The sequence below is a fragment of the Chiloscyllium punctatum genome, chromosome 23 (genome assembly GCF_047496795.1).
Source record: "Chiloscyllium punctatum isolate Juve2018m chromosome 23, sChiPun1.3, whole genome shotgun sequence".
Classification (NCBI taxonomy): domain Eukaryota; kingdom Metazoa; phylum Chordata; class Chondrichthyes; order Orectolobiformes; family Hemiscylliidae; genus Chiloscyllium; species Chiloscyllium punctatum.
Window position 1 is genome coordinate 71,913,350 of NC_092761.1, and position 22,774 is coordinate 71,936,123.

Below are 22,774 nucleotides of genomic sequence, written 5' to 3' on the forward strand. Positions count from 1 at the left end.
ATATTGGAAGTACAATTACTAACTGCACCTGAAAGAAGAAAAGACAGGTGAAAAGCTTAAACTTTGTGGCCAGTGATGAATCATTATACTGAAGTGAAATCTTAGACTTTCTATGGGGCTTTACACTCGTGATTAGCAAGCCATTTTAATGCAGTGCCCTCTACAGGCGATTTGGGATCTGTATGAACAGCAAGCAACTGTATATTTACTTAACTAATCAGATTGTAGAATTGGTATTGAGCAGCAAAAAGACTGGTCTGGGAAGTGTACATTGGGATATTGAATTTAATGCAAAATCGCAAGCTGAAAGTGAAACAGAAGGGAGGAAAGAAATATATTATGAGGGTGTGAGAAAGAGAAATAAAGAGAAATTATAGTAAGAAATGAGACAGCTAAAACAAAACTGTCTTATTACTACAAATGACCACAAAGTGGTTCCATTGCAGATTGTTTGTTTTGGAGGGAACTCTACAGGGAAAAAAAATTCCACACTTGATTTCCTGTGCTTAATGCCCACAAGCATTTTCCCCTTTAGTAGTGGCTGACTGGAGTAGCCTAATGATTTCTATTCCAATACTTGTTGCTGGATCCTGGATCAAAATTGATGCATCCATTCTGGCAGTTTAAGGAGGATAAATAGTATTGAGTGTCTTTGTTAAAAATACAAACAAATGAAGAGGATAAAGCAATAAAGTAATAAAAAGAACCAAAGGGTATTGCTGGACAAAAACAAACAATAGTGAAGTGCCAACTTATACTGCAATTCATCCAAGTTTCAAGTTTGGTTCTTATTCAGAAGACTCGAAACGAAGTCCTTCTATCTACTTCACAAGATTAATCAAAGCAGAATAACTTTGTTAATATAATAATCATTTTAGATCACAGTTGTAGCTTCAAGAATTTCAGCAGAACATTCTTCCACATGCACACACTCCACAGGCTGACAATACCATAATTTGGATGAAGGTAAATTGCAGCATTTGGAAGCATGTATAATCAACACTCATTCAAACAATTCTGTGAAGTTGTGAACACTCTTTTCAAATATTCTCAAGCAATATCTAGTCTCACTCTTTCTCTGATACACAGCTATCAAAGGATTTCTGCTTTTTTTGTTCAGTTTCTCTTTATTTCTGCACAAAGCTTTGTAAAACTCACCAATTATAATGACGAAGGACTGGTTCCCACCAGTTGTGGTACGGTGTTTGAATTGCTGCATGTTGCACCATTCTTTAATTCTGGCCAGTTGCAGCATTGTGGAATGATCCCCTGCCTGTGTGTTAATTATGCCATTATTGTCAGACTCAGGAAGACCATAATTATTTACCTGGACTCTTTAAATTCTGAGCTATAATTAACTTAAACTGAAAATAAAAGAAATAACTAGTTTACTATTAGAGCAGGTTTTAACATTTCTTTTGTTTACTGAGAGCAAATACATCCTACTAACATAAAGTGGTGATTGAAGGAAAACATACTGTAAATTTTTCAGTTGACCTGATCAACTGCATTGATCTCAATTTTGCAGAGATAGGAGCACTTAAATTAAATCATCTGTTTTGTGCTTAGAATCATTGTTTTATTTCAAAATGCAGTATCTGTGGATCTATATATTATTGCATTACTGTCCAGCATGTACTTTCAGATTTTGGCATTTATCCAGGCCTATACCCTTGGGTAGAACAGTGCTAGGTCTACCTTGAAGATCATCTTTCTTTAAGCTAAAAGTAGGTCATATATGGTGCAATAAAAATTAACTCCTTTATTGCTTTTATTAATTACTGTGTAGCAGGACAAGAATTGGTGCATATTAAAAATGATCACTGCTTTAGTTTCGGTAATGAATTAACTTGATCATGTTTATGAATATAGAAAGCATCATTCTTGAGATGAAAATATCATCAAAATAGATTGTATATCTGTGTTGTTGTCATATACCACCCATTTATGAAAATTGAAACTCTCACAGCATTTTACACAGTATATTTTCCTTTAAAATGACAAGATTTCATACTTCTAAACATATATATTCAATGAAGTGCAATAAATAACATGTTAGTACTCAGTATGTCATAGAGTTATACAGCATAGAAGCAGAGCCTCCAGTCCAACTAGTCAGCACCAACAATGTTCCCAAGTGGTAGATGTTATTTACATGGACTCTAGTAAAGCCTTTGACAAGGTTCTGCAGATTTGTAAGGTTAAATCATATGGAATTCAGGGTGAGCCTGACAATTGGATATAAAATTGACTGGACGGTAAGAGGTAGAGAGGTGGTGGAGGGTTATGTTTTGGACTGGAGGCCTGTGACTAGTAGTGTTCGACAGAGACCGGTATTGGGTCTACTTTTGTTTGTTATTTATATGAACAATTTGAATGAGAATTTGGGAGGCGTGGTTAGTAAGTTTGTGGATGACACCCAAATTGGTGTTATAGTGAACAATGAAGAAGGCTATCTTAGAGTATAGGGAGATCTTGATCAACTGGGTCAATGAGCTGAGAAGTAGCAGATGGGGTTTAATTTGGAAAAATGTGAGGTATTGTATTTTGATTAAACAAACAAGGGCAGGACTCATACAATTAATGGTAGGGCCCTGGGTAGTATTACAGAACAGAGAGACCTACAGATTCAGATACAAAATTCCTTGAAATTTGTGATATGGAGAGACAGGGTGGTTAAGAAGGTGTTTAGCACACTTGCCTTCATTGCTCAGATCTTTGAGTATAGGAGTTGGGATGTCATGTTGAGGTGGTACAGAATGTTGGTGAGGCCTTTTCTGGAGTTCTGTGTGCAGTTCTGGTCACCCTACTTTAGGAAGGATGTTATTACATTGTAGAGGGTTCAGAAAAGATTTACCTGGATGTTGCAGGGAATGAAGGGTTTGTGCTATAAATATAGACTGGACCTCCTGAGACTTTTTTCACTGGACCATAAAAGGTTGAGGGCTGACCTTACAAAAGTTTAAAAATCATGAGGTGCTTCGATAAGGTGAATAGCAAGGGTCTTTTCCCCAGAGCGAGGGAGTTCAAAATCAGTGGGCAAGTTTATAGTGAGAGGAGAAAGTTTTAAAAGGGTCATGAGGGGCAACGTGTTTACACAGAGCGGGGTTCATGTGTGGAATGAACTGTCAGAAGAAATGGCGGATGCAGGTGCAGTTACAATGATTAAAAGACATTTGGGTATGTACCTGATTACAGCAGCCGGAGTGGTGAAAGCCTGCACCAGGGTCTGCCAAGAAGTTAAATTTTCCTCTTAAATATTTACCTTGAGAATAGGCGGTAGTGAAGGCTCAACAGGAATGGACACAGATACAGGGTCTGCTGGGTACGTGAACTGATATGTTCGGGCTGTGGCTAAACCGGAGACACTACACATGTCGTGTCTTCCACCTGCCCTCCTCCTCTAACCAAAAAAAAGGCCCTGTGTGGAGTGTCAGTAAGATAAGGGTGTTTTTTCTTATATATTCAATCTCTCTTGGCAATTTAGAGCAGCGGGGTTGGAGGCGAGGGTAGTTGCAGGGTCCTCTTGTGGGATGTGGGGGGTGAGGGTCACTATTAACGTCCCTGCTGACTTCACCTGCAAGAAGTGCACCCAACTCCTGCTCCTGCTCCTCACAGACCACATAAGGGAACTGGAGTTGGAGCTGGATGAATTTTGGATCATTCGGGAGGCCAAGAGGATGATTGAGAGAAGCTGTAGGGAAGTAGTTACACCTAAGTTACAGGGTAAAGATAGTTGGGTGACCGTCAGGGGAGGGAAAGGATATAGGCAGATAGTGAAGGGACTCCCCCTGTGGCCATCCCCCTCAACAATAAGTATAGCATTTTGGATACTGTTGGGAGGGATGATCTAATGTGGAAAGCCACAGCTGCCAGGTCTCTAGCACTGATCCTGGCTCTGTGGCTCAGAAGGGAATGGGAGAATAGGAGAGCGACAGTGATAGGAGATTCAATGGTTAGAGGAACAGATAGGAGATTTGTGGTTGCAAACAAGATTCCAGGATGGTGTGTTGCCTCCTGGATGCCAGGATCAGGGATGTCTTGGATCAAGTCTACAGGATTCTTAAGGAGGAGGGGTGTAGACAGAAGTCATGATACATATCAGTACCAATGACATTGTGAGGAAAAGGGCTGAGGACCTGAAAAGTGAATATAGGGAGTTAGGTTGGAAGCTAAAAGGCAGGATGAACAGAATAGTAACCTAAGGATTCCTACTGGTGTCACAAGTTAGTGAGGCTAGGAACAAGTGCAGATGAACACGTGGCTGCAGAGATGGTGTAGGAGGAAGGGCTTCAGACATGTGAATCGCTGGAATATCTTCTGGGGAAGGTGGGACCTGTACAAGGAGGACGGGTTGCACCTGAACTGGAGGGGCATCAATATCCTGGCTGAGATGTTTGGTAGACCTCTTTGGGAGGGCTTAGTTTGGCAAGGGTATGGGAACCAGAGCTACGGATCTGAGGATGGAGGAGCTAATAAACAGCTAGATACATCGTGTGAGAAGAGATAGACAGTTGATAGGGCAAAGTTGCAGTCAGTGTGATGGGTTGAAGTATGTCTATTTTAATGCAAGACTCTCAGGAATAAGGATGATGAGCTCAGAGCATGGATCAGTACTTGGAACTATGATGTTGTGGCCATTGTGGAGACTTGGATATCACGGGAGTAGGAATGGTTGTTGGATGTTCCAGGGTTTAGATGTTTCAAAAGGAATAGGGGAGGTAAAAACAGTGGGGGAATCGCATTGATAAATCAGGGATAGTATCACAGCTGCAGAAAGGGAGGTCATCAGGACGGAATTCCTGATGAAGGGCTCCAGCCCGAGGCATCAATTCTCCTCGGATGCTGCCTGACCTGCTGTGTTTTTTCTAGCAACACACTCCCAACTCTCATCTCCAGCATCTGCAGACCTCACTTTCTCATTGAGGAGGGTTTGTCCACTGACTCAGTATGGGTGGAAGTTAGAAACAGAAAAGGAGTTGTGACTTTATTGGGAGTTTTATATAGACCCCACCAATAGCAACAGAGACATGAAGGAGCAGATTGGGAGGCAGATTTTGGAAAGGTGCAGAAGTAACAGGGCTGTTGTTATGGGCGACTTTAACTTCCCTAATATTGATTGGAACATCTTTAGTTCAAATAGTTTGGATGGAACATTTTTTGTCAGGTGTGTCCAGGGAGGATTCCTGACTCAATTGGCCAACTGTAGGGGAGGCCATGTTGGATTTGGTGCTCTCAGTGGGAAAGCATTTCAGTGATAATGATCATAACTCCCTGATGTTAACTATAGTCATGGAAAGGGATAGGAGCAGGCAGGATGGGAAAGCGTTTAATTGAGGGAGGGGGGATTACAATGCTATTAAGAAGGAACTGTCTCAGGAAAATGCATGACAAAAATGTTGAGGTTATTTAAGGAGCACTTGTTGATACTGCTGGATAGGTTTGTCCAACTGAGGCAAGGAAGGGATGGTAGGCTGAAGAAACCTTGTGTGGCAAGGGATATAGAACATCTAGTCAAGAGGAAGAAGGAAGCTTTCTTAAGGGTGAGGAAGCAAGGATCAGACAGGGCTCTCAAGGGTTACAAGGTAGCCAGGAAAGAACTGAAGAATGGACTTAGGAGAGCTAGAAGGGGGCATGAGAAAGCTTTAGCTGGTAAGATTAAGGAAAACCCCAAGACAATCTACACTTAAGTGACGAGCAAGAGGATGGCCAGAGTGAGGGTAAGGCCAATCAGGGATAGTGGCGGGAACGTGTGCCTGGAATCAGAGGAGGTAGGGGAGGTCCTTAATGAATACTTTGCTTCAGTATTCACTACAGAGAGGGACCTTGTTATTTGTGAGGACAGTGTGAAACAGGCTGATATGCTCGAACAAGTTAATGTTAAGAAGGGGGATATGCTGAAAATTTTGTAAAAGGTAAGGATAGATATGTCCCCTGGGCCAAATGGTATGTACCCTAGGTTGCTACAGGAACCGAGTGAAAAGATTGCTGTGCCTTTGGCTATGATCTTCGCATCCTTACTGTCCACTGGAGTAGTGACAGATGATTGGAGAGTGGCAAATGTTATTCCTTTATTCAAGAAAGGGAATAGGGATAATCCTGGGAATGAAAGACCAGTTAGTCTTACTTCTGTGGTGGGCAAATTATTGGAGAAGATTCTGAGAGACAGAATTTATGATTATTTGGAAAACCATAGCTTGAGTAGAGGTAGTCAGCATGGCTTTGTGAGGGACAGATCATGTCTCACAAGCATTACTGGATGCTTTGAGGATGTGACAAAACATATTGACAAAGGTAGAGCTGGTGTACTTGGATTTTAACATGGTGTTTGATAAGGTTCCCATGGTAGGCTCAGTCAGAAAGTAAGGAGGCATGGGATACAGGAAAATTTGCCTGTCTGGATACAGAATTGGCTGGCCCATAGAAGACAGAGGGTGCTAGTAGATGGAAAGTATTCAGCCTGGAACCCGATGACTAGCGGTGCTCCGCAGGGATCTCTTCTGGGCCTCTAGTCGATACGATTTTTATAAGTGGATGAGGAAGTGGAAGGGTCGGCTAGTACATTTGCCTATGGTATGAAGGTTGGGGGAGTGATGGATAGTGCGGAGGGCTGTTGTACATTGCAGCGGGACATCGACAGGATGCACAGCTGGGCTGAGAAGTGGCAGATGGAGTTCAACCTGGAAAACTGTGAAGTGATTCATTTTGGAAGGTTGAATTTGAATGCAAAATACAGGGTTAACAGCAGGATTTTTGGCAATGTTGAGGAACAGAGGGATCTTCATTCCATGTGCTTATATCTCTCAGAGTTGCCACACAAGTTGATAGGATTGTTAAGAAGGCATATGGCGTGTTGGCTTTCATTAGCAGGGGAATTGAGTTGAAGAGCTGTGAGGTCATGATGCAGCTCTATAGAGCCTAATTAGACCACACTTGGAATATTGTATTTAGTTCTGGTCACCTCATTATAGGAAAGATGTGGAAGCTTTATAGAGGGTGCAGAGGAGATTTACCAGGATGCTGCCTGGACTAGAGGACATGTCTTACAAAGAAAGATTGAGGAAGCTAGGGCTTTTCTCATTGGAGCAAAGAAGAATGAGAAGTGACTTGATGCAAGTGTACAAGATGATGCGAGCCATAGATAGAGTGAAAAGTCAGAGACTTTTTCCCAGGGTGGAAATGGCTATCACCAGGGTGCATAATTTTAAGCCGATTGGAAGAAGGTTTAGGGGAGATGTCAGAGGTCTGTCCTTTACATAGAGTGTGATGGATGCATGGAATACACTACCAGCAGTGGTGGTGGAGTCAGATACATTAGGGATATTTAAGTGATTATGGAATAGGCACATGGATGATTGTAAAGTAAAGCGTATGTAGGTTGGTTTGATCTTAGAGTAGGATAAAATGTTGGCACAATGTCAAGGGCCAAAGGGGCTGTCCTGTGCTATACTGTTCTATGTCCTATGTTCGAATAGGAAAGGTTTTGGGGGATGTGGGCTAAATGCAAGCAAGTATATCAGTTTTAAAAATTTTATCCACAGGATGTGGGCATTGCTGGCCCAGCCAGGATTTATTTCCCATCCCTAAAAACTTTTGTGAAAATGGTTGTGAGCTTCTTTCTTCTTGCAGTCCATCTGGTGTAGGGACAATGGTGTGAGGTAGAGAGAAATTTTAAATATATATTCCCCCCTCTCCAGAAATAATCCTAATAAAAGACTGGTAATAGAAATTATGCACACAGTAGTTAGACAACTAAGTTCCAGTCCCTCCCCTTTGTTGATTTTCTCTTCCAGATTTTGTCAGAAAACACTGAGAAGGCAAAGGACTAACTAACCTCCCTCCTAAATTGTTTCTGTACAATTGTCCAAATTGTCTTGTTTTAGGACAAGGTCACAAAACTAAGAAGTGTAGATACATATTAAATTCCCATCAGGACAAGATTCTGATGGGAATGAAATGTAACAAAGCTCAAAAAAACATGCGGAATGCGAACCATCTAAGATGTATCTATCTTTCTATGAATCTAACTGATCCTGAGCTTTGAATATGCCTCAATTCTCTGCAGTCAAAACAGTTATTCAGTTTAGGAAATTCTCCATAATTCTTTTTACCTGAGTTGGTAAATATCTCAAGGGCAACGAAATTGGGTTGAAAAGACACAAAACTGGGTGCATTTTCTAATCATCATATCGTTTTTGAAGATAGAGGACATCCCCTTTTGTAGTTATTGTGAGATATTACTGTGTAAAACAGTAATCCTGCAAAATGATTTCCTCTATTCATGACTAAACAATCATATTCTAATTAGGATTGTTTGGATTATTGCATTGCCACAGGTAGCATTAAATTAACATTTTAATAATACAATGGATTGATTTGAAATACTCTTGCATTGGCTTGTTGAAGCACAGGATTTGTTCATCTCAAATTGCAAGGTTCTGCTCATCTCAACTGTAAATGTATAACTATTAGGAGCTGTCATGAGTGTGAACAGGAGATTGAGTTTCATACTGAGTACTGGCCATAAAAAGTCAGCTTTCATTTTACCTCAAATTAACCTCTGACTTTTCAGAAACTTTAATCTGTTTCAATTGTAGACTGATACTGACCATATTAGAGTCATAGAGTCATAGAGATGCACAGGATGGAAACAGACCCTTCGGTCCAACCTGTCCATGCTGACCAGATATCCCAACCCAATCTAGTCCTACCTGCCAGCACCTGGCCCAAATCCCTCCAAACCCTTCCTATTCATATACCCATCCAAATGCCTCGTAAATGTTACCAGCCTCCATCACATCCTCTGGCAGCTCATTGCATACATGTACCACCCTCTGCGTGAAAAAGTTGTCCCTCAGGTCTCTTTTATATCTTTCCCCTCTCACCCTAAACCTATGCCCTCTAGTTCTGGACTCCCCCACCTCAGGGAAAAGACTTTGTCTATTTATCCTATCCATGCCCCTCATAATTTTGTAAACCTCTATAAGGTCACCCCTCAGCCTCCGACGCACAAGGGAAAACAGCACCAGCCTGTTCAGCCTCTCCCTATAGCTCAAATCTTCCAACCCTGGCAACATCTTTGTAAATCTTTTCTAAACCCTTTCAAGTTTCACAATATTTTTCCGATAGGAAGGAGACCAGAATTGCACACAATATTCCAACAGTGGCTGAACCAATGTCCTGTACAGCCGCAACATGACCTCCCAACTCCTGTACTCAATACTCTGACCAATAAAGGAAAGCATATCAAGTGCCTCCTTCACTATCCTATCTACCTGTGACTCCATTTTCAAGGAGCTATGGACCTGCACTCCAAGGTCTCTTTGTTCAGCAACACATCCTAGGATCTTACCATTAAGTGTATAAGTCCGGCTAAGATTTGCTTTCCCAAAATGCTGCACCTCGCATTTATCTGAATTAAACTCCATATTCTTATCTTTATTAACTAGAACTTCATTCACAAATTTTTCATTCAGCCTCTCTAGCTTCTACTATTTTCTATTAAAGTTAGTGATTCTATGGTCCTATTTCTTTATCTTCTCTTCCTTCTCCAGCAATGCAGTCCAAATCTCCTATAACAAACATACAACTCTTTACACTCGGTTATTTGGTTAGTTCTTCAGTTTTAACACACATTTCATCAACCTCCACACCTCAATGCTTGTTTGTGGGCATATACTTGAATGGTGGCAATGTCCACCTATTATCCCTTTGGTTTTATTAGGATTTATCTACTTGACCCACATTTCACTTTACCTTCACAGTTAGTTGCTTCCTTACTGCCGCACCCTATTTATTTTCTTCTTCTTCTCCTGTGAATACCATTTTCATTGCATCATGCACGAAGTCACCATCAATCATTCACTTTACATCACATGACCTTCAGATGTCTATTTGGTCCTTTTTTTCATTTGTTGCCTCAGATTTCCTAGGCTTTTCCTTTATGAATATTGTTCATATTTTATGTTTGTACTTTCTGAATGCTGAGAATTTCACTGGATGGTGACCTGGGAGGCCTCACTCCCTTTTGTGTTGAGCGTGACAACACTTGTTCTTTGACAGTCAGTCAAATGATGTCCTTTACTTGCAATTGTATCACAATGTTCAAGTCATCAGTGACTAGACATTGTCATATTATTTGTATCACCTAAAAAAGCCAAGAAAATGGTCAAGAAAGGCCATTTAGTGTATACAGTATGCAACAAGATGAAGGATATGGTTTAAAGCTAACAAAATCTACTCATGGCCACTGGATTGCAGATGGCGATATAATGTTGGCTCAGTTGCATCAGTTATTTTCAGTCCAATTTTCCCAATCGCTCCACTCTTTTTAACTCCCTCTTGGTTGGCCACACCGAACATGTTTACCAATTTTGTGAAATGCAGCTGTAGACTTCAATTAAAAAAGTACTGAGCTGGATCAAAATTAAGATCAAAATTACAGAGTTTCACTGAGTGAAATGAAGAGAAATTTTATTGTTTATTATCTTGCAAAAACTACAAGATGATTAGAAAACCGCAACATCAAACACATCCACAAATTCAGAAAATAGGCTTTAAAGAAGTGGGGGAAGAGTGCCTTGTATAGATGAAAAAGTAAAAGCAATTAAAGTTTAAGGTTTGTACAGTCCTTGATTTATGAAAGTCACTGAATGTTTGCCAATGCACTGTTTCTTCAGCAGTGGCAAAATTTGCAGATATTCTTGGGTTTTTGGTGAATGCTTGTTATTCTAAATTACATATTTATTTGAAGCTGGCTTTTGAGGCTACTGAGAAAGACAGGCAGGGAGACAAAGAGGGTGTTTTCCAGTTCTTGCTTACCAGCTCTTGAAATAAAATTCAATATTTATTCTGAAGTATAGTTCCACTGTTTCCCAACTTGGCTGACTGGCAGATGAGCCTTTTATCTCCCAATATTTGAAATTATGTAACACTAGTAAATTAAACAGAATACAAAATTTGGTGATGCTGATTTAGTTATCGTGTTTCACTGTCTTCAGACGAAATAGTAGTTTCAACTTTGCAGGGGAAAAACATGCAGACATTAAAACCAAATGACGGAAGTTGATAATCAGTTGTCCATGTTTACCATTTTCATGATAAGTTGCATTTTTCAGGAACTAAAATGTTAAGCAGATGATTACTATTTACAATAGCAATTCATTACCTTCACCTGCTTGCCATTTTATTTAATATTTAATTCTTTCATTTCCAGCTCCATAATATCCTGTGCCAAATGACAACTTTGAAAGTTATCCCACCTCCCCCACCCTGCTCCACCACCTCTCCCGCCTAACCCCCCACCAGACTGTAATTATTGAACCATTTCATATTGTAGAAATGCAACATTGCCTCCTTCACTGGTGGACAGGTAAAACACTGATCCCCAAATGTGCACAAAAAAACTTTGCTGAAGTTTTGTCCCTTTTTTTAATCTCTTCTACCTCTCAGTATTTATTTACAGTAATTGAAGCTCCCAGAATCACTACTGTGCAGTTCTTATACTTTTCTGAAACTTGTCTGTCCCCAAGTATGCTCCATTATCTCCTTCTTACTATTTGGCTAACTATAGCGTACAGCCAGCAATGTAATGACTCGTTTACTATTCTTAAAGCTTGATCAAATAGATTTAAGTAAGGCATAATCTATTTCCAGAGCTGAATCTTGTGTTGTATCAATGTTGTACAAAACTGCCAATCATGCTCTTGCTGTGTCCAGACCAGGTAAGGTTCCCCAATTCAGTGCATGCCCAGATGAGATACCCCAAACTGTAAAGCTGTTGGTTGAGGACGGCTGAATTGACTCATTTCTTTATTAGCCACCTCCTTAGTTGGGGTTGCTACCTGGTTAATTTGAAAGATATTCCTTCCTTTGCACCAAGACACAAATGAATTTATGTTGTAAAAGAGCCAGTTTAACAAGGCTTCCTTGAATTAACATAGCATGAATTTATTAATTATTAAACATGAGGAGAATTAGTGAATCCAGAAAGATAATAGTCAATGAAAGGTGTACAGATCTGTCATTGAACTAGTTGTGAAGAACAGATTGTTAAAAGTTATAACCATTGTGATGGAGGTGATCAGTAGCTTTGAACTTGATAAATAAACGGTCCATTTCAAAATCCTTAGATTTGCAGATTGGTTGAGTTTCTGTGAATCTGATGCTTTTTGACAGCAACTGAATTCTAGTGTTCAGAGTGAGAGAAACATTTTTTGTTCACCTGTTTTATTTTTGATTTAGGTATAGCGCTTGGGGGAAGAGGTGATCTTTACCTGCAACGAAAGGGTAGGTGGGAATAGTTCTTCAACTGAGACCTCCATAGGATGTTAATGCTTGAACCCACATTTACAAACAAGACCATTTACTCCCATTAGTAAACTCTGCTGGAATTGCAAGTGACCCCTAATCTTTTGCGTTCTTGAAAGGTGAAAATACTAAATATGCTCACCATTTGCGACATAATCTGCAGGAGGTGACTTGTTGTTGAGTAAAGGGTCGTTAGTCCCTTGTTATTTTTAATTGCCTCATGTCCCCTTTAAAATGGCTTTTGAAGTTTCCTTCACATTTGTCAATTTGAAATTCTGTGCATCTCTTTCTCCAGCCAGTGACTCAATCTATATTTCCAGCTATTTTTTGTTGCATCAGCCCTCTTTTAAAAAACACTTTTTGGAAGTAAAATATGAAAATGCCAGTAGTACTTCAGGGGTTCTGACCCATGTTCATGACATTCCTTTATCTTTCCCTATTTTCCTGATTGCATTTTACCAAAAAAAATTACATTCCCAATTCTTCCTCTTCTTTGATCCAAAATTCTGTCCTTGCCACTTTTCTTAATTTCACATAGCCTTTTTGAGCTGTCAGATTTCCAAATTGACTTACACTCCATGTGGTTAAACATATTGACTTCAAGTTCACCCTAGACTACCTTCAATTTCACGTCAATTTGATCCCTGTCATCTCTAAACAACTCTTTACTTTAAGTCAATAGATGTGGAGCTGGAAGAGTGCAGCAAGTCTGACAGGGTCTGCCTGATGAAGGGTCTCGGCCCAAAACATTGACTTTCCTCCTATTCCAACGCTGTCTGACCTGCTGTGCTTCTCCAGTTTCACATCTATTGACTCTAACTTCTAGCATCTACAGTCCTTACTGTCTCCAACTCTCTACTTTAACGTTGTTTGATTCTGCAGCACCATGTTCACTTTTTTTTTCCTCTCCAGTGCTCCATCTTGTTTTGCCAAATCAAGTTAAATCTTCCACCATAGATATCCTCAAACTAATCCACTAATAATTCTGGAAGAGCATAGGTCAAGCTTTTTGAGTTCAATATTTTACAGAGGATGATGATTCTTTACTGCCTTTGCCACTGTAAAGTGACTGTAATTTGCTTTCAATATCATAACAATCCACATCAAAACTCCACCTCAATTGGCATTAATTAACACAATTCAGAAATCTTTGGAGAGACTGGAGTCTTTGGGAAATTAGAAAAAGTTGAAAGGACAGGAATCCTATGATCGTACAGAGAATAAGTACAGAGTGAAATCAGCTCCATGCTGTGTCTGGCTTGTGTTAAATCTAACTGTGGACTCATATAAAATACAAACAAAATATATTGATGGCTTGCTTCACATTGATCAGATAACAGATACCAAAATAGCTACTAGGACTTTAGGATTATTGATTTAAAGTATTAAGTGGAGACACGTGAATCTTATCAAATATTGATGTTGAAATGAGTAAATAATTAGAAATGAAACATGAATTACAGTCACAGTCGGTATAATTAATTAATAAAAATGTCACACATTCTTAAGTATTGAATATAAAAATCTCTCAGTTAGTAGGAGGAATGGTCTCAATCTTGTAAGAGTTCCATGAGGTAGCAATTGAGTGGTTAGCATACAGCTGATATCATTTCCTGAGAGGATTTGATGCTTGCAGATCTGATGTTAAGATCAGTCAGTGCACTGTTGCATGTCAGGCTACATAGAGATGGGCTTTTGCCCGAAACGTTGATTTTACTGCTCCTCGGATGCTGCCTGAACTGCTGTGCTCTTCCAGCACCACTAATCCAGAATATGGTTTCCATCATCTGCAGTCATTGTTTTTACCTGGCTACATAGAGATGTCAAACTTGATTGAAGAAGTTACCTCCAGTCCTTCTAGTGCATTTGGTGGGTAGTTTAATCCAACAATATAAGAAGTCAGTATACCATATTTAAATCAAAATGTATAATTTTACACATTAGCATGGAATGCTTTAAAGAATCTAATTATGTCAATATTTCCACAAGGTCTCCATTTCTACTGCAATCCCAGCAGAAAGATTACATTCAGTTTGAGTCAGGATAATGTGAATGCACTGTTTCCCAGGAGTTTATGCTATATTTGGAACTGCCCTCATTCAGTTCCTGTACATGAATGGCATTATATTACCAATCTGGCTCATGCAGTGTGTTTTCGACTCTGACAGAAAAGGACAGGCTCCCAGAATAAGTAGAAATCCCAACTCCAGAGCTGGCAGTTTTTTTTTGAATGGTGTAAACAGCACCCTGCAGTTTATTGTGAGCTTTTAATAACAGGTTTAGAGCTTGAGTTTAAGCAAATGTGATTTTAACACTTCTATGGAAATGAAGCGCAATTGTAATGGAATAAATATTTCAATGCGGTTTACTCAAATTGCCCATAGTGTGCTGTAACATTGCATCATCAAGGCATCTGCAATTTCCCATGCGGCAATCTCTCGGCTTTGTTTGAGGCAACCCCACCAGCTAAGAAGGAAACTATTGCAGATGAAGTGACCCTGAGTGCATAAATTACTGACAGAGATGCATACCAGTAGTAGTGACTTTCATTCAAACGTTTCAATATGAAATATTCTGCATTAGTGCAAACAAGTTAATGGCCCTTGCTAGCTCTTAATAGCTTTATTTGCCGGATTTCAAAGGGAACCAGGAAACAACATTTTTGCATCAGTTGCCACTTACTTAATTTTGTCTCTTCTTGAATATTCATAGATTCTTCATGAATTATTCAACAATATTCCCCATTCCATAAATGTGGCAAAAGATGACATACTAAAGAACTCAAATGGCAACAATTTGATATAGAAACCTGGTTGACAAATGAGCCAGCAATTGCATGCAATTAAGCAACAATTCTTCAGTTCTTATTTTACCCACAACATTGTGTTAGTTTCATGATCAGTGCCAAGCTATTTACAGAGTTGTTTGACGTGACCAATTAAGTAGATTCAGTTTGACATCTGAAAAATGTCTTTTGTGTCGTGTGACGTGTAAATTAGTGTTTCAGTGAGACAAGGGAGCAAAATAGTGCAACAGGTTAGTTGCCATTGATACGTTCATTCAAATAGAAATATTTCCTTTTAAAAATGTTCATCTTTTAGTGTGCTGTGCATTGTTTGATCATTGGGACAATATAGTCTAAATAAATTACTTTATATTCTCCCTTCTCACTTCTTAAATTATTTGAGTATTACCTGCACCACCAAAACTAAAAATATTTTATATATTAACAACTTTAAAAAGACATTCAGTGTCAATAGTTATCTCATCTTGCCCTTGAGATGGTGCTGGTAAGTCACCTTGAATTAATTGAATGTCTTGCAGACCCATTTAAGAGGTCAACAACATTTTATTTTGTTCTGGAGTCACATATAGGCTTAAAGGCATATGGACAGCAGATTTCCTTCACAAAAAGGTGGCTCAGTGCTGCATCGCAGTACCAGGGACTCAGGTTTGATTCTAGCCTTGGGTGACTGTCTGTGCAGAGTTTGCACGTTCTCCCTGTGTCCGTGTGGGTTCGCTCTAGGTTTCTACCATAATCCAAAGATGTGCAGATTAGGTAAATTGGCCATGCTAAATTGCCCATAGTGTTCAGGGATGTGTAGGTTAGGTGCATTAGTCAGGGGAAATGTAAGGGAATGAGTCTGGGAGGACTTGGCTAAAGGGCCTATTCCCACACTACAGGGATTCTATGACATTTGTGAACCAGATAAGCATTTACAATAATCTGGTGGTTTCATGGTCTCTAATACTGATGCTAGCATTTTGTTGCAACTGATTTAATTGAATCTAAATTAACTAGTTGTGATGGTAGGATTTGAAATTATATTTCAGCAACATGATTACAAGTCTCTGGATTAGTCAGATAAACATATAAATTAGGAGCATGAGTAAACCATTCAACCCTTCAAACCTGGGTTGAAAAGTATGACACTGGAAAATCTCAGCAGGTTTGGCAGCATCTGAGGAGCAGGATTGTCAACGTTTTGGACATAAGCCTGCTTTACTATTCCAATAAGATCATGGTTGATCAGTTTGTATTTTGAATTCTATATTCACATCTACTCTTGATAATTTTTGACTTCCTTGCCTGACAGAATGTATACTCCTATGACACATAGAGATATACCTTACTTGTTGTTTTTCTTCATTGTTATGGCTCTTTACATGACAGAAATATTTTGAATTAAGACTGCTTAGTGAAACACCAGAGTCAATTTTTTAAGCTTGATTTAAAATGCATGCAGTACAGGAGTGTGGTTGTGAGTTGTTACACCATAGTGTTGTGCTGTGGCACAGCAGCATACAGTGCAATATACTAGGGTCATGGACAGTAACAATCTCAGTCATCCTGAGAAAGCCGGCATTTGGCACCAGAACTGAGGCAGCATGAGTGAGAAGAGACACAATCAGTGGCTTGTTGTCACAAATTACTTAATTGCATAAGTTCACAAACTTCAGTATGAAGGACAAATAAATTTAATAATTACAGCTATTAAATAAGTAATGACTGGCTTGAAAATGTTTCAAAATTTAGATTCAATGCACAAACTATCCAATACATTTTTGAAGAAATAGCTTTATATGTTAAATATTACCTAGCCTGTCGTTACCTTCTCTATTATTTAAATCCTAATTTTTCCTTACTCAGCCTACCAGTGGGCATTTTATTCTTAAGCCAGGAACTGAATATTTTGCTGCCGGGAATGATATGGAGAAATGATCTTTGATCAATACAATGGTGTATTGGCCTAAAACACTTATGACATATGTAATAGATGCACTAAAATCCTCAGGGCAATGCAAATGCAAAACATGACATCATATTTATAAAGGCATTGAAAGACTGGCCTGACATGTAGAAGGCCAAGGTGAAGCATTTGCTTAATTTCATTAACTTTTGGAAAAATGAATTAGTTTTGTTGAGTTGGGCTTTGTATCGCATGTAATTATATAGATACATAAATGTAAATAGGGCTGATGTACCCTTTTCTTACTTGAGTTATTTTCACTTTAGCTTCCTCCTATCGTCTCTTGAAGGTGTTGCTTTCCTTACTGAGGCATATCCCGTATGCACTCAAACCTGGATACTCACTAAACAATTTGTGAGTTTAAATGTCAGGAATTGAATTGAATGGAGGAGCTCTTGGAGTCTTGGATTCTTAGAGATTGTGCAGAAATGGTGTGAATGGCATATTTCGCATTTCTGAACTTACAGAAAACAATTGGGGAAATCATCAGTGACATCCAATCTGAATTTTGACAGACTATCCAACTAAGGCGAATTTCACAATTAAGTCCATTTTATTCTGACCCATGAACTACTCATCTATTTTCATTTACAATCACCATACAGGATGAGAGGCATACTTTCCTTCTCTAGCATTTGCTCTATTGGTTGAAATCAGCTCACTCAGCCCAGGCTGACATACTAAAACTGGGATCTTCCTGGACTGTACAACTCAGTGATGGTGGCTTTAATTTTAAATCAGCTTGAACATAAAGCTTATACTCTCATCAGAGTGAGATGGCACTTTATTCAGTTTTATGCCTTACACATTATCTCATTTCTCCACATGCAAAATGCATAGCTGCTTTCAATTCTTTAAATTTACAATGGGAAGTTGTTCCAAATTGAGTTCCAAAGTGTCACAAAGCATTTAATCAAAGATATTTGATGAACATAGAAGAAAAGAAAATATATTCTGTTAATATTTCTGTTTTAGTAATTTCAGTAGATGATACATTACATTCAGTAATGCACAGTAACAGATTTAGCCGTAGGATTAAAACAATGAAAAAATGTGCTATCATCACAGCAGCATTAATGCACACTGTATCATTCACTACTTTAAAATATAATGTATCTTGTTGTGCTTTCGCAGTCAAAGTAATTTATCCCATTGACTTAAAAGAAAATCCTTTGGCTGCAAAATTGATTAAGGCCCACAAAAGAACATGGTGATTGCCATATGTGATTAACTGGTGCCATTGCTCCTCAATGAAGGCATGCTGTCTGTTTATTGACATAATTGTCTGTACAGCCAGCTTTAAGTACACTGTTGAGTGGCTGAGGAAGAGGTGTAAAGTTGTGATCTGATAATCTGGGTTAAAGCCCATCTGCACTGCTCAGTGGCAGTCAACATCTCTTAAAGGGGGGTAGGGGGTGCAATTTCATTCACTCAGGTAACATAAGTCACCCTAACACTGAGTCTTGCCAACGCTTGGTTGCACCCTTTCGATTACATTACATCTTAGCAATGATGTGGAGATGCCAGTGAGTTGGACTGGATTGGACAAGGTCAAAAATTATGCTCCAGGATATAGTCCAATGTGATTATTTGAAAACACACAGTCAATGACATCATTCATCATAGGGGAGCCAGTAATGCGCAGAAAGCTGTATGTTCACCTCATCTGCTTCGGACAAGAGACAGAATAACACACATCCACATCTCTTAGAATACAAAGCCTTGGTGTCCTACTTAAAACAATAACATTGACATCAAAGTGAAAGATATGGGCAATATCATCTGTTCTAGTCTGGAGGCATCTATCATGATCATTCACAGTAAATAGCAATGCTGTCCTCACCCTACTCTGATGCTAATGTTGTGCCTCTGCAGCAGGTAGCAGTCTTCAGTGTCTCTGTTCTTACTGAAGTACTGATGTGTCATTGCTTTTGGCTGAGGTTCAGGTAGGAAAGTGTTCCCTGAGCATTTTTGGTGGTTAAGGCCTACAGTTGATCACATTTTTCTCTCTTTCCTTCCTCTGCAAGCACCCTGATCTTCTCTATATTCATAGAATCAGAGAATCCCTATAGTATGGAAGCAGGCCATTCAGCCTCTGAAGTCCACAGTGACCCTCCACAGAGCATCCCACTCAGACCTACTCTCCCCACCCTATCCCTGTAACCCTACATTTCACATTGCTAATCCACATAGCCTGCACATCCCAGGAGACTGGAGAATGGAGAAATTTTGCATGCCAATCCACCTCATCTGCACATCTTTGGACTGTGGGAGGAAACCCATGCAGACATGGGAGAATGTGGAAACTCCACACAGACAGTCACCAGAGGGTGGAATCGAACCTGGGCCCCTGGTGATGTGAGGCAGCAGTGCTGACCACATATTGTCTCTACTTATTCTCCAAGTCACATTGTAAGCCAATGGGGAGACAAAGTACCACAGCCACCTCTGTAAATAAGTCATTGGTGGAGATTCCTTGAAGTTGCAACCAAGTCCTTGAGCGTGTGCTGCACCATTTACTATGGGCTTCACTAACTTACGGGAACTCTGAAAATCCCCAAAAACTTCTCAAATTGCAGCATTGGACAGATGAAATTTCACCTTCTATCAGTCTTAAATGGCTAAACTAGATCTTCAGACTTGGAGCCCTTGTTCTAGAAACAGGAAAAACATCATTCCCACATTCTGTCTGTCCAGTCCTCTCAGAATTTTAGACTCTTCAATGAGATCCCCTCTTTTTTAATGTTTAGGTTTCAAAGCACAGATCAAACGATTAGAGTTCTATGTGGTTTAAAAACATTATCACTGATGCTCACCCCACCTGAAGGAACAAGAAAGTAAAATATCCTGACATTTGCTGCACATTTGTAGGGGAAAAGAAACCTACACCTTTCAAGTAAAAAGTGGCCAAGTGACTCACTCACAAATATAGCAGACAGAATGCTCAAAATTAAAAGCGTACACAGACACTACAGGTATCATTTTGAAGGTAAAATACCACCCATGGCAATGAAGAAACATGTTATATTTTTAAACGTTGTTGTTATTTTACTCATTACCATTTCCAGTTTACGTTAAATCAAAACAACGGTGGGTGTTTTGTATATGGACTTGAGCAAGGCATTCGACAAGGCTCCATATGGTTAGCAAGGATAGGTCACACGGAATCGAGGGAGAGTTAGCCATTTGGAAACAAAATTGGCTTGAATGTAGCTGACAGAGGGTGGAGATGAAGGGTTATTTTTCAGAATGGAGGCCTGTGACCAGCAGTGTACAACAAGGGACAATGCTAGGTTCTACTGCTTTTAGTCTTTTCTGTAAATGATTTGAATGTGAATGTAGAAGGAATGGTTAGTAAGTTTGCAGACAACACTAAAATAAGTGATGTAGTGGACAGTGAAGAAAATTATCCCAGAGTACAATGGAACCTTGATCAGTTGGGCTGAAGAGTGGCAGATAGAGTTTAATTTAGATAAATATAATGTATTGCATTATGGTAAGGTAAACCAGTGCAGGAGTTATACACTTAATAATAGGGTCCTGGGGAGTGTTGCCAAATAAAGAGACTTTGAGGTCATTAAAAGTGGAATCGCAGGTGGACAGAGTAGTAAAGAAAGCATTTGGTATGCTTGCCTTTATTAGTCAGTGCACTAAGTATAAGTGATGGGATGTCATATTGCAGCTATATAAGTCATTGGTTAGATCATTTCTGGAATACTTTTGCATTCATTTGTGGCATCCTTAATATCAGAAAGATGTTGTTAAACTTGAAAAGGTGCAGAAAAGATTTATAGGGATTTGAAGCATTTGAGGTATAGGTAGAGGCTGAATAGGCTGGAGCATTTTCCTCAGAGCATTGGATTCTGGGGGTGACTTTATAGAGGTTTATAAAATCATGAGGGGCATGGACAGGGTAAAAAGCCAAAGTTGTTTCCTCGGATTAGGGGAATCCAAAATTAGAGGGCATAGGTTTAAGGTGAGAAGGAAAAGATTTAAAAGGGACCTACAGGGCAACTTTTCGTGCAGAAGGTGGAGTGTGTATGGAACGAGCTGCCAGAGAAAGTGGTGGAGGCTGGTATAATTACATAATTTAAAAGGAAGCTGGATATGGACTTGACTAGGAAGGGTTTAGAGGGATATGGGTCAAATGCTGGAAAATGGGACTACATTAATTTAGGATATCTGATCGCATGGACGCAAAGTCTGTTTCTGTGCTGTACAACACTTTGATTCTATGACTCTGAGTCCAGTCTCACAGCAGGCAATGAAATGGATACATTTCACGTTATTCACTTACTTCATAATGATACCAATCCATAACCAGATTACTACATTTAGCTGTGCAGTGTTTTAACCAACCTTGAACTTTACACCACCTCTAAAAATGCAGCGAAACCATTATTCCTCGCCATAAAGGAGATATGGGGTAGTTCTATCATCAATCATGCCTGGAGACTTCAGTGACAGATTGATTTTATGCACATAATTGGTGTGTAATTTTCCTCCTCTCAGTGGAAACATAATCAATTTGTATTACATATCTGTCCGCCATTTAATTTAGCTCCAGAAATCATCCTACCTTATTCAGAAGAATCTGATATAATTTTCGTCATGACTTCAGATTGCTGTATTTTGCGGAGACTCCTCATAAAGGACTCTGTTTGCACGTGGTCAGATAGTTTTCATTCACTGAGTAATTTAGACTTAGGAAGGCAGTTAAATTTGGTTGCATGTCACTGCTTCTAACACTGATTCACTGGGGCAGGCTGCATCAGGGACCAGAATGTAAATGGGCCATGAATCCACCTTCAATCCACACGGCATGAACAAATCTCTTCTATATTGTCTAACTCAATGGCTGAGTGTGGCCTGTCAATAGACCCTCGATAGAAACAATGGCTGTATGTGTCTTTTCTGAATAGACAGTGCCCAACGTAAGAAAAATACTCTTCAAAAACTACTGGATTTTTTTTGCCTGGTATATGGATAAATCCAGCAAACCTGAAGTGTACACATTGGTCTACAACTTGAATTGGCTGAATTTGCAGGGCAAGTTAATTTCGTGGCATTTGGAAAAGCAGTACAATGTTCAATGAAGAGTACAGGAGAGCATGCAAGAAACAGCTCTAGGCATATCTAAAAATGAGGTGTCAATCTGGACACCTCAGGACTGCTTGCCTGCCAAACTTCAGGTGATAGACAGAGCTAGGCAATTCCACAATCAGCAGATCAGATCAAAAATCTGTAGCCCTGCCACATCCAGTTTTGAACAATGGTGGACAATTAACCAACTCACTGGAAGAGGCTGCACAAATACCCTGATCTTCAATGATGGAAGAGCCTGGCAATTCCAAGCAAAAGATAAAGCTAAGAAACTTGCAAAAATCTTCACCAGAAATGTCAAGTGGATGATCCATCTTATCCTCCTCCAATAATCACCAACAAATGTCAGTCTTCAGCCAATTCGATTCACTCCACATGATATCAGAAATGGTTGGATGTATTGGATACTGCAAGGTTTTGAACCCTGACAAAATTCTGGCAATAGTACTGAAGATTTGTGCCACACTCCTAGCCAAGCTGTTGAAATCCAGCTATAATGCTAATATCTACCCAACAATGTGGAAAATTGCCCAGGTATGTCCTGTACATGAAAAACAGGATAAATCCAATGCAGCTAATTACCACTAAAATAAAGCATATAACCATGAATG